Genomic DNA, 15,014 nt, shown 5'->3' with positions numbered 1-15,014 from the left:
GTTTTGAAATGTTACCTTTAGCAAGAATTTAAACCATATTGATGCTTGAATTTAAACCATATTGATGTCTCAGGAAGATGTGTTCTCCCAACTAGAATGCCTTTGTTTTATATGAATAGCTACTCATAGCTACTCAGGGTTAGTTCTAGATGTTTATTTTTTCCTCAAAAATTCCACACTATTATAGAAAAATTGTAATGTGTGATAAGGGTTATTAATCCTGCTGTCTACTTTCACTTGTCATTGCTTTATTGTGTTAGGAGAATTATTTGGTATTTTGTCTATTTTATCTTATTTTTTTTATAAGCCTATATTTTTATCCCCAGGGGTACATGTCTGTGAATCACCAGGTTTACACATTTCACAGCACTCACCAAAGCACATACCCACCCCAATGTCCATAATCCCACCCCCTTCTCCCAAACCCCCTCCCCCCAGCAACCCTCCGTTTGTTTTGTGAGATTAAGAGTCACTTATGGTTTGTCTCCATCCCAATCCCATCTTGTTTCATTTATTCTTCTCCTACCCACTTAAGCCCCCATGTTGCATCACCACTTCCTCATATCAGGGAGATCATATGATAGTTGTCTTTCTCCGCTTGACTTATTTCGCTAAGCATGATACGCTCTAGTTCCATCCATGTTGTCGCAAATGGCAAGATTTCATTTCTTTTGATGGCTGCATAGTATTCCATTGTGTATATATACCACAACTTCTTGATCCATTCATCTGTTGATGGACATCTAGGTTCTTTCCATAGTTTGGCTATTGTGGACATTGCTGCTATAAATATTCGGGTGCACGTGCCCCTTTGGATCACTACGTTTGGACTTCAAGCTCTATTACAAAGCTGTCATCATCAAGACAGCATGGTACTGGTACAAAAAACAGACACATAGATCAATGGAACAGAATAGAGAGCCCAGAAATAGACCCTCAACTCTATGGTCAACTAATCTTCGACAAAGCAGGAAAGAATGTCCAATGGAAAAAAGACAGCCTCTTCAATAAATGGTGCTGGGAAAATTGGACAGCCACATGCAGAAAAATGAAATTGGACCATTTCCTTACACCACACACAAAAATAGACTCAAAATGGATGAAGGACCTCAATGTGCGAAAGGAATCCATCAAAATTCTTGAGGAGAACACAGGCAGCAACCTCTATTTTATCTTAAAGTTGAATTTCAGAATTGTTTTACCTCAGATAGTCCATTGGAATTTTGATTAAGAATTTGTTATTTCCATTGACACATTTACTTGGAGTAAAATGGATATTTTTGAAGTATTTCATCTTCCTATATAAGTACACAGTGTCTTTGTCTATTTTCAAATGTTTTTGATGAGACCGCTCATTATGTTATCATTTTTTACCATAGTTGATATACTCATCATTAAATTATTTCCTTTGAATTTCATGCTTTTAAAATTTGCTATTGTATGGAATCCTTAAAAAAATTTAAAAAAAATGAACTCGTAGATAGAAGAGATTGGTGGTTTCCAGAGACAGGGGTGGGGCCGGAGGAAAGGAGTAAAGAGGAACTCAAAAGGAGCAAACTTCCAGTTACGAAATGAATGTAGTGCACCGCATGGTGTACTATAGTTAATAATATTGTATCATATGTTTGAGGGTTGCTAAGAGAGTAGCTTTTAAAAGTTCTCATCAAACAAAAAATAAATTTGTAATTATGTGTGATGATGGACGTTAACAAGACTTATTGTGGTGATCATTTCACAATATATACACATACTGAGTCACTATGCTGTATACCTGAAATTAATATACGTCAAATACATCTCAAAAAATTATATTATTTAAGAATTGTTTCCTTAATTAAACATTCTGTCATATAAATTACATAAATATCCCCTTGTTTTCATTATCCAGATAATTTTATATTAAATAATGTATGTTTTAGTTAATATCATTGAACTTTTATTTTTTTTTTGTTTTGTTTTGTTTTTAAAGATTTAATTTATTTATCAGAGAGAGAGAGGGAGAGAGAGCGAGCACAGGCAGACAGAATGGCAGGCAGAGGCAGAGGGAGAAGCAGGCTCACTGCTCAGCAAGGAGCCCGATGTGGGACTCGATCCCAGGATGCTGGGATCATGACCTGAGCCGAAGGCAGCTGCTTAACCAACTGAGCCACCCAGGTGTCCCAATATCATTGAACTTTTAAAGGGGATAGTCATAAGCCATATTTAAAACACTTTACCCTCTTCCAAGTCAATGTTTATATATTTTTCCTTGCTCCATTGTCTTTGTAAAAATTTTCTAAAATCTGTCCAATACTTTTTAAAGATTCATTTATTTTAGAGAGAGCAAGAATGAGCAAGAGAGAGAGAGAAAGCGCAAGGCAGGGAGGAACAGAGGAAGAAGGAGAGAGAAATTTAACCAGACTCCTCACTCAGGGCAATGCCCTATGCAGGGCCCCATCCCACCACTCTGAGATTAGGGCCCTGAGTTTACAACCTGAGCCAAAACCAAGAGTCGGACACTCAACAGACTGTGCCATCCAGGTGCCCCTGTACAAAACGGTTTAAACGATATTAAATAATCACAGTACAAAACTTTGCAAAAAAATTGTATTTTTATATATTTCCCGAGTATGTAATACTGACTCTGACTCCACATACCTTAAAGAAATATCCTTCTACTCCTATTTAACACATACATAATTTATTTACTTACTTATTTGTTTATTTGAACTGAGAATTGAGTGCTGTTTTATCCATCGTTTTTTTCAGAAATCCAAATGAGAATACAGGGTATTTTGTTTAAAGTCCTGGTGGGTTGAATTATATTAACAGATCATAAATTAATAGATTCTCTTTGCTTGAACCACATGTGTGCTCCATTTTCCCTGAAATACATGTGCTCATATTTTAAATAGTAAATGAATTTGAGCTCTAATTTCCTTCTTTTGTCAAGTATTTAGATCAAGTCTAGATTTATCTCTGAGAACAGCTATGGGAGTTTTATCTTTGATTCTATTTAAGGATGGCTTATAAAGCTTGGGGAATACTCAGAAACTTAAACACTAACGAATTTTAGTTCAGAAAAATTTTAAAAATTCTTTCTTTGATAACTTATATAAAATCATCCTTGTTGATCTGTTGCGATATTCAAATATTTTCAACTTGATTCAGTTACATTAAAAAAGATCCTTTTCTGTTTTCTAAATTGTTGCCATAGTTTAGTAAAAACTAAATTGAAAATTTATTTTTACTTATTTTTAATAAATAAAATTTGTTAGAGAGATTTAGGTTCACAGAAAAACTGAGAGGAGGGTACAGATTTTTCCCATACACTCTCTGTCCTCACACATGCATAGTTTCTTTAATAATCAACATCATTCACCAGAATGGTACACCAATTTCAATTGGTGAATGTATACTGACACATTATAATCACCCGAAGTCCATAGTTTACATTACAGTTCACCCTTGGTGTTGTGCATTCTATGGGTTTGGACAAATGTATAATGCCATATATCTACCATTATGATATTATACAGAATAGTTTCACTGCACTAAAAAAAATTCCTCTGAGCTCTGCCAATTCATCCCTCCCCCGTGCCCCTCAACTGTAAGCCCTGGCAACCATTAATCTTTTTCCTGTCTCCATACTTTTTCCCTTTCCAGAACGTCATTCTGTTGGAATCATATAGTATGTAGCCTTTCCAGATTGGCCTATTTCACTTAGTAGTAATATGGATTTAAAGTTTTCCCATGCCTTTTCATGGCTTCATGGCTTCATGGCTCATTTCTCTTTAATGCTGAATATATTCCATCTGGATATACCATAGTTCATTCATCCATTCACCTACTAAAGGACAGCACGGTTGCTTCCAAGTTTTGGCAACCATGAATAAAGCTGCTGCAAACATCCCTATGCAGCTTTTGTGAGGACATAAGTTCTTAATCATTTTTATAATTTTAAATATACAATGACACTTTTAAAAATGTTGGCCACCCTCCTCAATTTGTAAAAATATTTTTAATGCTCTACTTGCTTATGACTTAGGAAAATAAGAGTCAACAAAAAAAAAAAGAAAGAAAATAAGAGTCACAGGGAAATACTTGAAAAAAGAGAGAAAGACAAAAACTCTTTTAAATAGCAAAAATTAGTGTTTAAAAGATTTGGGGTAGTATTCTTTTTGCCTTTTTTTTTTTTTTTTTTTTTTAGAAGCCAAGTAGTATAGCAAATCCTAGAGAATACTGTCTACTGCAAAATTGTCATTTTCTGTCACACTAAGGACAACAAAAGCTGTTTCTAGCCTGGGTGGGGGACATTTGGAGAAAGTTGGTGGAGACAAGAGTATAATTAGACAGTAGTATAGGCCCTGTTCTTTGATTCTCTGCAAACCTGAAACCTGCTGAGGTTTGGGGGGCATGTTCATATTGATCATAAGACAGATTTTGGAAAATATAGCTATTTCTCCACTCATTCCCCACACAGTGACAGCTATAGTTTTTAAGAGATGTCTCAAGTTCAGCAGGGTCCCAGAGCAAAAATTCTCCAGAAGTGAGACAAACTATCAATGTCTGAGGGAAACAATGATACAGAAAGGTCTGAGCGTTCTTCACAATAACCTAGTCACTCTAGTATAGTGGGAGGTAGACTGCAGAGGGTCCCAAGCCTATGAGAGCAGGATGCAGGATATGGATGGACTGAGAATGATAGCTGGATCTGAATCCAGCTATTGAGAATCCAAGTGACCAGACCTCAAAGCATGAGCCCATAGCAAGTAACATGGACAGCAGCCACAGAACCCAACACTTTATCCCCAAGTCTCCCCTACTGCAGGATAATGCACAAGCCCTCCAGCCAATGATCTGCCCAGGAAAAAGGAAAGAAGGGGGAAGAGAAAACATCAGTACAATCCAACATTTACACAGTGTACTAAATTTTAAACAGGCATTAACTAGTTATCCTTCATTATCAAGGTTAGATTTTTCTGCAGTCAGGGGAAGCAGGGCTGATGAGCATATCAAATTCAGCTGGGGAAAAGAAACAAAATTATGTCTCTGCACATTTGAGTGTGACTGTAAATTTTTGATGTATCTTATATTTTCAAATTTTTCAAATTCAATAATCTGAGGTTATAATTATACTCTTGAATTATAGATAGTTTGTTATCAGATAATTTAGAATGAAAAAAATGCTTCGTATATGGATTCCTTTCCTACACATATAGTATCAATTTTTTTCTAAATACTTCATAAACACTGGTATGCTATATTTGTTATATATTTATTAATTTTACATTAATAATTATATTCCTCAAATAATTTGCATTCATATTTTATCTGATTTATCAAAATTGTGAGAATAAAAATTAAAATATTACTCTAAACTATGTTTCTGTCCATCAAGCCATCCATACTAAATTCACTCTTCTGCATGACCTGGGATGGTCAAATTATTTTAGTCATTATTTGCAAAAATTGAATATTGATCATTCTCAAGCTATTCCACTTAGTTCAGCTGGCATCTGATTGACTGTCTCCCAAGTTTGCAACACTAGGTTTTCTCCTTTAATGCTGTCCATTAGTTTATTCAACTAGCAACAGAACTGGAAAACCAGTGATCACTTCCTTGAGTTTGGCTCCTGGGTCTCCATATCCTGGAATTGCCACACAGGCAGCTCATGTAAGGGTAGTGTTAACCAACATCTAATTAGTAAGAATGGACAGTTTCGTTTTGTATTTTGGAGTTATTTTTCGTATTTGATCGATTTTTTAAAAAGATTTTATTTATTTATTTGCCAGACAGAGATAATAAGTAGGCAGGGAGGCAGGCAGAGAGAGGGGGGAAAGCAGGTTCCCTGCTGAGCAGTGAGCCCAGTGTAGGGCTCCATCCCAGGACCTTGAGATCATGACCTGAGCCGAAGGCAGAGGCTTAACCCACTGAGCCACCCAGGTGCCCCAAGTATTTGATTGATATTTTACTTGACATATACATCTGCCAAGTATGGATGTTTTTAATTCAAAATCACACCGATTATTATTTTATGGTGACCTTTATCTTCTGATTTTAATTTTTACTTTCAATCTAATTATTTTTTCCAATTATGCATTTTCTATAAATTTAGTTGGTATATCTTTGTCCCCAATTCCTTATTTTTATAAAAAAATAATTTTTGATTATTTCTGCGAAAGTATGTTTCTTGTAAACCATGTGTGTCTGCTGTTTGTTTTTTAGAACAAAGAGACTATTTACCACCTGAGGAAACAGGTAATTCTTAAGTTTATTGTGTAATGTTTACTGTGTTTTGATGTTAACTTGGAAGACAGTCACTGAGATTATCTAGCTTCTCAAACTGTGGCTTTGGATTACTTTCTATGAAGCACAGATTGCTGTGTTTTTTTTTTTCTTTCAACCCCAATTTGTTCTACATCTTGTTTACTTAAACTATTATTATTATTAACAATCAGTATACCCACTTTTTCCACTTCACATTCCTTTTTAAGATATTACATTATGTGCCAGTTTGTTGTGAAATTGCATAAATTTGTAAATCATGTCAGCATTTATCCTCTCCCTTTCCACAGCTAAGTGTTTAAAGGTGATGTTTCAGGAACTTCTCTTATTGGATTCAAACCCAGGTCTGCTTCTGCTTTCTATGGGGACCTGGGAAAAATACCTAACTTCTATGGGATTCATGATCCTCATATTCAAAATGAGGATAGTAATAATACTTATGTCACATAAACAACTGAGCTTGACTGGGTAATGTGAGAATTAAAAACCTTCTCTCACCTGAAGGATGGAGAATGGATCCTAGCATACAGTGTTTGCTGTTAATAAGACTGTTTGCACTGTAGCACCTTCTCAGATCAGAAGTTCTTCCAAAATTGTATTCTGTGGCATTATATTTATAATTTCTGAATAAAAACATATGGATAGTAATTCTAATATTTTTCAGTCTGAAGGTTGTGATAGTATGTATTGATATTTTATTCAATGGCAGCTCAAGTGAGTGCCTTTTCTTTGTTTGGACTAATAAACAAATCTTCCTCCAAGATTCTACAGAAGCCTCCATCTGGTTTTCAGATTTTCAGAACGCTAGAACTTAATATGCTGAGTGTGCCTTTAAAAAAAAAAAAACCCATTGGTTTGTTCTAGCTTCCCGTATATATTGGATGGAAAGAAAAAGAAAGAGAGGCCATGCTAGAACTTCATGGTTACTCTCTATATTCAATTTTATTTTCAAATTTAGAAAGACTAGTAATTTTACAGTTGAGTGTAAAAGTCTGTATTGCTCATTCAGCAGGTAGGGGAGAATACCATCTCAGGTTCATGTTCTGCCTTTTTTTTTTTTTTTTTAATCATTCATTATTCTAAAGAGTGCTAGTTTTGTTTGGTTTGGTTGGTTTATTTCCTTGATTTCCTGAATTTCTATCCTATTTTTTTTCAGTTACTTCAGTTGTATGTCTTTGTACAAATTACTTTTTATTGCCTCACATATCATTATTGTGTTTACAATTCCCCAAGTATTTCCTTCAAACTTTAATGAGTGTTGTTGAATTAATCTTTGCTTTCAAGACAAACCTGGCCATGAACCTCTTCATTCACTAATTTTATTGTCTAAGATTCTGATGATATATGATCCTGCCCATGCATTCAGACTCCAGCATATTATACCGTGGGACAGATATTGATGATATTGAACAGAGATTATATTTCAGGGTATATCATCTGCATGATGTTGCCCAAGGGCCTTCAGGATGTGGATCACAGAGCTGTAAACCCAACTTCTGTTAGCTCACGGTCTCATATAACTCTGTACAGTTGTTATAGTGTAAGAGAGCCAAATGCCCTATGCCAGTTCTTTCCAAGTAGTCTTTAGCAATCTCACTTTTTTGTTGTTGTTGTTCAATTGACATCATCTCAATGATGTCTACCCTGATCAACATATCCAAAATTGCAATCTGTTTCCCCGCATCTTTTTTTTTTAATGTATTTATTTATTGCATGTTTAAGCTTTGTTTCTTTTTTTTTATATAATTTTTATTTTTTATAAACATATATTTTTATCCCCAGGGGTACAGGTCTGTGAATCACCAGGTTTACACACTTCACAGCACTCATCTTTTTTTTTTAATGATTTTATTTTGTTTTATTTATTTATTTATTTATTATTATTATTATTATTTTTACTTATTTTTATAGAGAGCACATGCACATTCCAGGGGTTTGGGGCACAGAGGAAATGGGAGAGATAGAACCTCAAGTAAGCTCCATGCTCAGTATGGAGCCCAATGCAGGGCTCAATCTCATAATCCCACGATCATGACCCGAGCCCAAATAAAATGTCAGATACTTAACCAACTGAGCCACCCAGCTGCCCCTCCCTTCATCTTTGAACTTCCAATCCATAACCTAGATGTATGTTTATTCTTCTTTCCATTACATGTGTAATTTATTTACTTGTTATGTTTACTGCTTATGGTTTGTCTCCTCTACGAAAATGTAAGCATCACGAGGGTAGGCATCTTTGTTCTTTGACATATTTGAATTTCCCAACTGCTTAAAATGATGATGATATATAATAGATTCTGAATAAATATTTGTTGAATGTTTTTAAATATCTCTCTAAAAATATTTCTCAAGGACACAGATAATATCTTATTCACTTTTTAATATTTAATGCAAGATGTATGATTCAAACATAATAAATCCAACAAATATTTGTTGAACTGCTTTAAAAAAGAACACTAGCAATTTACTTCTAAATTTGCTTTTGCCTTATTGCCCTTTTGTTTTGGTCAGTTTAGCTGCTTTCTTTGCTTACTTTTCTTGTTTGTTTGGTTATGGCAAATTGCATAGTGTATCTTTCATTAATCTTAGTAGTCAACAAAACCAGGTGTTAGATTGTGAAGTTTCACTCACAGTTTCAGTGTCTTAAGCAACAGAGTCCATCTGGTAATCTGATGGGTCTTCTGGTGTCACAGGTGGGCTCCAACTAGATGACTCCCAGAAGAAAGCCTGCTTTGATGTTAAATGTATGAGGTCCCAGAATCTGCCACTCTCTCTTCCTTTGATCTCATTCCTCTTCTTTGTCTGGAATTTGCTTCTATCTTTTTCAATCTTTGATGTTACTTCCATGGCAATGAGTTCATTCCTCCTTACTGACTATTCCTCTGGCCCTGTTTAAATTTTGGAGTCTTCCTGTTTAGAAAATTCCTTTTTCTGTAGGACTTGGATTTCTGATATTTTTGAAGTTTCTCATGTGTGAATATTTGTCTCACTTAACCTTTGATAGTCCACTTTGTAATGAAAGGTGTATGAAAATAGATTCAAACAGCTGTCTTTTTTTTTTTCGTTCTTTAAAACTTATACTGGCTTTGTGTTTGTTGAGCCATATACAGAGTCCATGGCCTTTATGGAAGAAGAGCTCATCACTGACCTTGGGAATGTTCTCAAAGGTCAATGAGTTTCTGCCATTTCAAATGAAACCAGAAATCCCAATTTTCCTGTGAAATCTCTTGATTTTTAAATATTAGCCCAAATTCAAATAGTTAAAAATGAAAAATATGAAATAGGCCAAGTGAGATAATAGCAGTCCTAACATTCTCCAGGGTCACAATTTTATGGCTTCTGCTCTACTATTTGACTTGATCAATGACTCAGTTTGAAACTTCTTTGGAATGTCTGATCTCTTTAACTTTAAAAAAGCATATTGTGGGGGCGCCTGGGTGGCTCAGTGGGTTAGGCCGCTGCCTTCGGCTCAGGTCATGATCTTGGGGTCCTGGGATCGAGTCCCGCATTGGGCTCTCTGCTCGGCGGGGAGCCTGCTTCCCTCGCTCTCTCTCTGCCTGCCTCTCCATCTACTTGTGATTTCTCTCTGTCAAATGAATAAATAAAATCTTAAAAAAAATAAAGCGTATTGTGCATATGATGTCTTATTTTTTGTCTGTACTTTGGGGTCACATACTGAGAGATGGTAATTGGTTACATGTTAACCAAAAGTTACCTCTTCTTCATTGCTTCTATAACCTATTCTTTCACAAATTCCCAGCATCCCCTTATTTCTGGATAAGAAATGTCCTATGTCTCTTTTACAGTGGACAGAAGGTGAGCAATATCTGACCCAGACACAGCCCTGCATTGAAAATGAGGGAACATTAAATGGCATTTCTAAAGGCTTATTCATGTATTATTTTAGAGAGAGTGCAGGGGGAGAGGTAGAGGGAGAGGAAGGAAGAGAACCTCAAGCAGACTCCTCACTGAGTATGGAACCCAGCATGGGGCTTGGTTTCATGCCCTTGAGATCATGACATGAGCAGAAACCAAGAGTTAGAAGTTTAACCAACTGAGCCACTCAGGCACCCATAAATGGGTATCTTTTTACACACTCAAAAACATCAGGAGCTAACACAGCCCAGTTGGTTCAACATGTATTTATAATTTGTTCTGAGTGAGCTTACAATAGTTTTACCTTGGGTTTTTATACAATGGGTTAAATTTTGTCTGTTTTAGTGCTCAAATAGGGAGCTCATTGGAAATCCCATTTTCAGTATCCCTCATATACCAGGCACCCAGGCGCCCACCTTTGACCACCACTTTGACCACCTTCCAGTTCCATTCTTCCTCATGGTGCAGTCAAGGAGAAACAGCTATAATAACCTGCTACCACCCTTATAAACCATGATCTTCCTACACAGCGCCCCAGAAACTCTTGCCTAAACCGTTCTGAAAGTGTTTTGAGGCCCTGAATGGCTCTCTCCCTATCTGCCCTCCTCAGGATGGACCACAGAATGACAGGTCTGAGCTGTGGCCAGGTGGCAGCTGTTTACACCATGGACAGGGCTTGACCATCTGGGATGTCACTGGGAAGGTACATTCGTCAAAGCAGGAGAATAGAAGATATTTTATTCAACAGTTTGTCAGCTTATTTGTAACCCTTTAAATATTTAAACTTATGGTATGTGGACCTCAATTTGTACTCTTGCCTCAGGCTCTACACATATTCAACTGTGGCCTGGCTAATTCTATAATACTTTATTGACGTTATAATAATTCAGCCCAAATTCAGCCAGACTCAAGATATCTTATTAGATGATTAAAACCTGCTACCACCTCCACCAATAGCAGCTGAAATAAAATAAGGAGTTTTTTCATTTGTTCTTTTAGTTCATGCTAATAAAAACAAAGATTTTTTTTTCCACTTTGTGATATAATGGTAATACTGAAATACTCCCTTCATCATGTTTTTATTCCAGTTTGCCGTTATAAAACTTGGGGAAACACAGAAAAATCCACAAATCACAACAATCTTAAATTTAAAAAACAGAAAGAAGAATGGCAGGGATTAATGTGGTTTCAAGTCTTGAATACATGCAGAGGCCAGAATTAGGGCCAGAAACAGTGCTTGTATCTTGACAGAGTATCTCTTTCTCAGAGGAATGTCTAGTCACCAGAGGGATCTCCAGTTGAGCCACTGCACAGATCTGAGCTCAAATCTTGTTTCTGTTCCATAATAGCACTGGGGTATGGGGATGGGGAGCCGCCAACAGTCTCTCTTGCCTTGGTTTTTTTGTAATGTAAGACAATGATTTCCCTCACAAGGTAGCTTTAGAGGTAAAACAAAATCACAAAATATCAACAAAATAGTATTTCATGTTTTCTCCCTTCCCGTTTCTTCCTCTTTATTTCCACTTTGCACCTACTTATTTTCTTTTTCCTTATTTTATTTTCTTTCATTTATTTTCCTCTACATAGGCCTCCTACTTTAGTCCTCAGCTGAGTTTCCAAAGGAAACAGGATCAATAACAATTACACTGCCACATGATCTGGAAAACTGTTTCCTTAGTGATCTGTGGTTATTTTGATCACTAAATAAGTAGTTGTATTATGTCTGGCCAGTCCTTTAATCATGTCTGAGGTCTAAGAGAAGTGTCCTTTAGGCCATGTCAAGTAAGGGTGGTGGCAAGAAGTGGCCTTCAAGCATGGCAGACCTATAAAGAACTTCTTATAGAAACCAAAGTTGGTCATCAATTGTTATGTTTTATAATTACAGAAAGAAGCTTCTTTCATTTACTTAACATATATTCATGAACTCCACATTTTGTACCAGACACATTTCTATGAAAATAAAAAAGAAAATGTTAACCCTTATGATGAGCTTGAATGTTATGACTGGGGTGGGGATGAAGAGATAGACAATTAAAAATAAGTAAATTAAATAAAATTCTAAAGTGATAAGTGTTTTTGAAAAAAAAAAACTATGAATAAATACAAATCATAGGTTGTAATTTTAGCAGAAAATATAAGAAATATCTTTAAAGTCACATATTCTTTCTATTGCCTCAGTTTCTCCTTAAAATACTTCTATATGTGGTACAAAATTCAAAATGTTTTTAAAAAGTGGTTACTGTGGGGCACCTGGGTGCCTCAGTTGTTAAGCATCTGCCTTCAGCTCAGGTCATGATCCCAGGGTCCTGGAATCAAACCCCTCATCGGGCCCCCTGCATGGCTGGAAGCCTGATCCTCCCTCTCCTACTCTCCCTGCTTGTGTTACCTCTCACTGTGTCACTTTCTGTCAAATAAATAAGTAAAATCTTTAAAAAAGTAGTTAGTGAAAATTAAGGGTTCCCTCTTCATTGAACTCATTCTCTTATGATCTGCCTTATCTGTCCTTGTAGTCACTTCTGGAGATTTCTGTCTACATGCTGTCTTCTGTCAAGTCCATGCTTTCTTTCTAATCTTAAACACAGACATTCTTATAATGCAGGGCATATTGCTTTTCTTTTCCTTTAGCAATTTATATTAGAAATAGTTCCACATCAGGGTATATAGGGCTGCCTCATTCTTTCTAATGGCTGCATAATACCTCTGTATAGTTTTGTCAAGCACACACACCAAACAAGGTGAGCCCAAAGCCAAGACATGACCGACCCACCTGTAAAGGTAAAGAAGCCACTTTTAGATTCAGATGGACTGTGACTTACAGAGTCAACAAAGGCAATAGTAGCTAAATACTGCTGCCCACCTGTCCCACGAACTGAAAAAAATTATGCTTAAAAAAAAAAAAAAAGAAAAGAAAAAAAAAAGGAGAGGTCGGATGACCACAATATAAGCTGGGGGGTTTCCTTGTTGCTATAGCTCCTACTCTAGTTATTTCAGTCACTAAATAAGCAGTTGTATTATGTCTGTCCTTTAATCATGTATGAGTTCTAAGAGAAGTGTCCTTCAGCTAAGCAATTCTTGATGACACAGCTCTATTCTGAAAGTACAGGGCAAAAGTGCTTCATGCCTTATCAGAACCTAGGAGGCAACAAGAAACTGTGTCATGACATCCTCCCAAGGGACAGGTGTGGTGAATGGGAAACAGCCTTGAAGCTTCTAATTGCAGGCCTCCAACTTCTGTTGTTTCAGAAAGATCATAAAGCATGCTGTCAAGACTCAGATCAGCTACTGTGCAAAGCTATGGCTGTGTGGCCCATGTAGATAGTGGGAGGTCATCAGGGCACCATGGCAGAGCTGTTCCTTTAAAGAGCTTAGCATAATTATATTTTTTTTGTTCGTTTGTTTTAAAATATTTAATTATTTATGTGACACAGAGAGAGAGATCACAAGCAGGAAGAGAGGCAGGCGCGGGTGGGGGAAAGCAGGCTCCCTGCTGAGCAGAGAGCCTAATGCAGGGCTCAATCCCAGGACCCTGAGATCATGACCAGAGCCAAAGGCAGACGCTTAACTGACTGAGTCACCCAGGTGCCCCTAGCATAATTCTTAATTAACCCCCTTGTGAAGGACTTTTGGGGAATTTCCACTATTTTATTATTCCTACCATATATCCTATTACACATATTTCCTATGACCATAAGATAAACTGTTAGAAACAGAACAGTTGGGTTGAAGACCACATGTTTACAATTTTGAAGACATTGTTCTTTTGCTAATGTAATGTTAATTATCATCCCACTAATAATGGATGAAATAGCTCTGGTTTCTCCATACCCATGCCAACATTGTAACGTTTTTAGTTTTTGCAATCTAAGTGAATAATATCATTGTAGCATGAATTTTCATTATTTTTCTTTTTGAGTTCAGTTGAGTACCTTTTCATATATTTGAGAGCAATTTGTATTTCTTACATCCATTTTCTTTATTTCTCCTTTAAGTTATCCATTAAGAATTATTTGTAGGAGATTTTTACTTATTAATTGAATTTTGAAATAATTTTCTAAGTTACTGGGGTAGTGATATCACTATATATGTATTCTTATGGAAGATTATGTGGAAGTTTTAAAAAAAATTATATGGGTATTTTTCATATGTTTTATTTCCAGGCTTCTGAAATTCATGTCAGACTTAGAAGAACCTCCCATTATCCTTGATTAAAAAGTACTATCTCAGGGTACCTGGGTGGCTCAGTGAGTTAAAGCCTCTGCCCTTGGCTTAGGTTATGATCTCAGGGTCCTGGGATTGAGCCCCGCATCAGGCTCTCTGCCCTGTGGGGACCCTGCTTCCCACTCTCACTCTCTCCCTGCCTTTCTGCCTTTTGGTGATCTCCGTTTGTCAAATAAATAAGTAAAATCTTTTTAAAAAAGTACTATCTCATATTTTCCTTAAAATTTTGATAGAACCTACATTTGAAGATATATGTATACATATGCATTTTTAAATGTTTATAGGGTTTAATCTAACCTAGCTTTTTAAACTAAGTATTATTATAATATATATATATATATATTTTATTTTGTAAAATGCCTTTTCAATATATATGATGTGGTAATATGCAAAATCATGTATTTAAAAAAATTTTAATAGTTCTGGTGCCTGTAAAATGGCTATATAAACAGGATCACTGAGCACTTTTGATAGGAAAAGAATTAATGGATTATATGAATCTCAGAGAAATGGGCCCTTATTAAGATCCTAAAAATATCTCTTTTCTAAAATCCATCTGCTCCAGACCAGAAGTGAAGCAAATTTCTATAGTCTTTCTCACATGCATTTGGAGAAAATCATATAGGCTGAGTGATGTGAACTAAGATGACAT

The 15,014-nt window shown here is 36.0% G+C and overlaps 1 protein-coding gene across 1 annotated transcript in view; it reads right to left on the bottom strand.

Annotated features, from left to right (window-relative positions):
- The window catches only part of CNTNAP5 (contactin associated protein family member 5), an 831,640-nt gene that overhangs the window by 428,243 nt on the left and 388,383 nt on the right, over positions 1–15,014 (bottom strand). The window lies entirely within an intron of this gene.

Source organism: Mustela nigripes, chromosome 3 (genome assembly GCF_022355385.1).
Source record: "Mustela nigripes isolate SB6536 chromosome 3, MUSNIG.SB6536, whole genome shotgun sequence".
NCBI classification, from domain to species: domain Eukaryota; kingdom Metazoa; phylum Chordata; class Mammalia; order Carnivora; family Mustelidae; genus Mustela; species Mustela nigripes.
The sequence above is the reverse complement of the archived record's forward strand: the minus strand, read 5'-3'. Positions and strand labels throughout refer to the sequence as shown.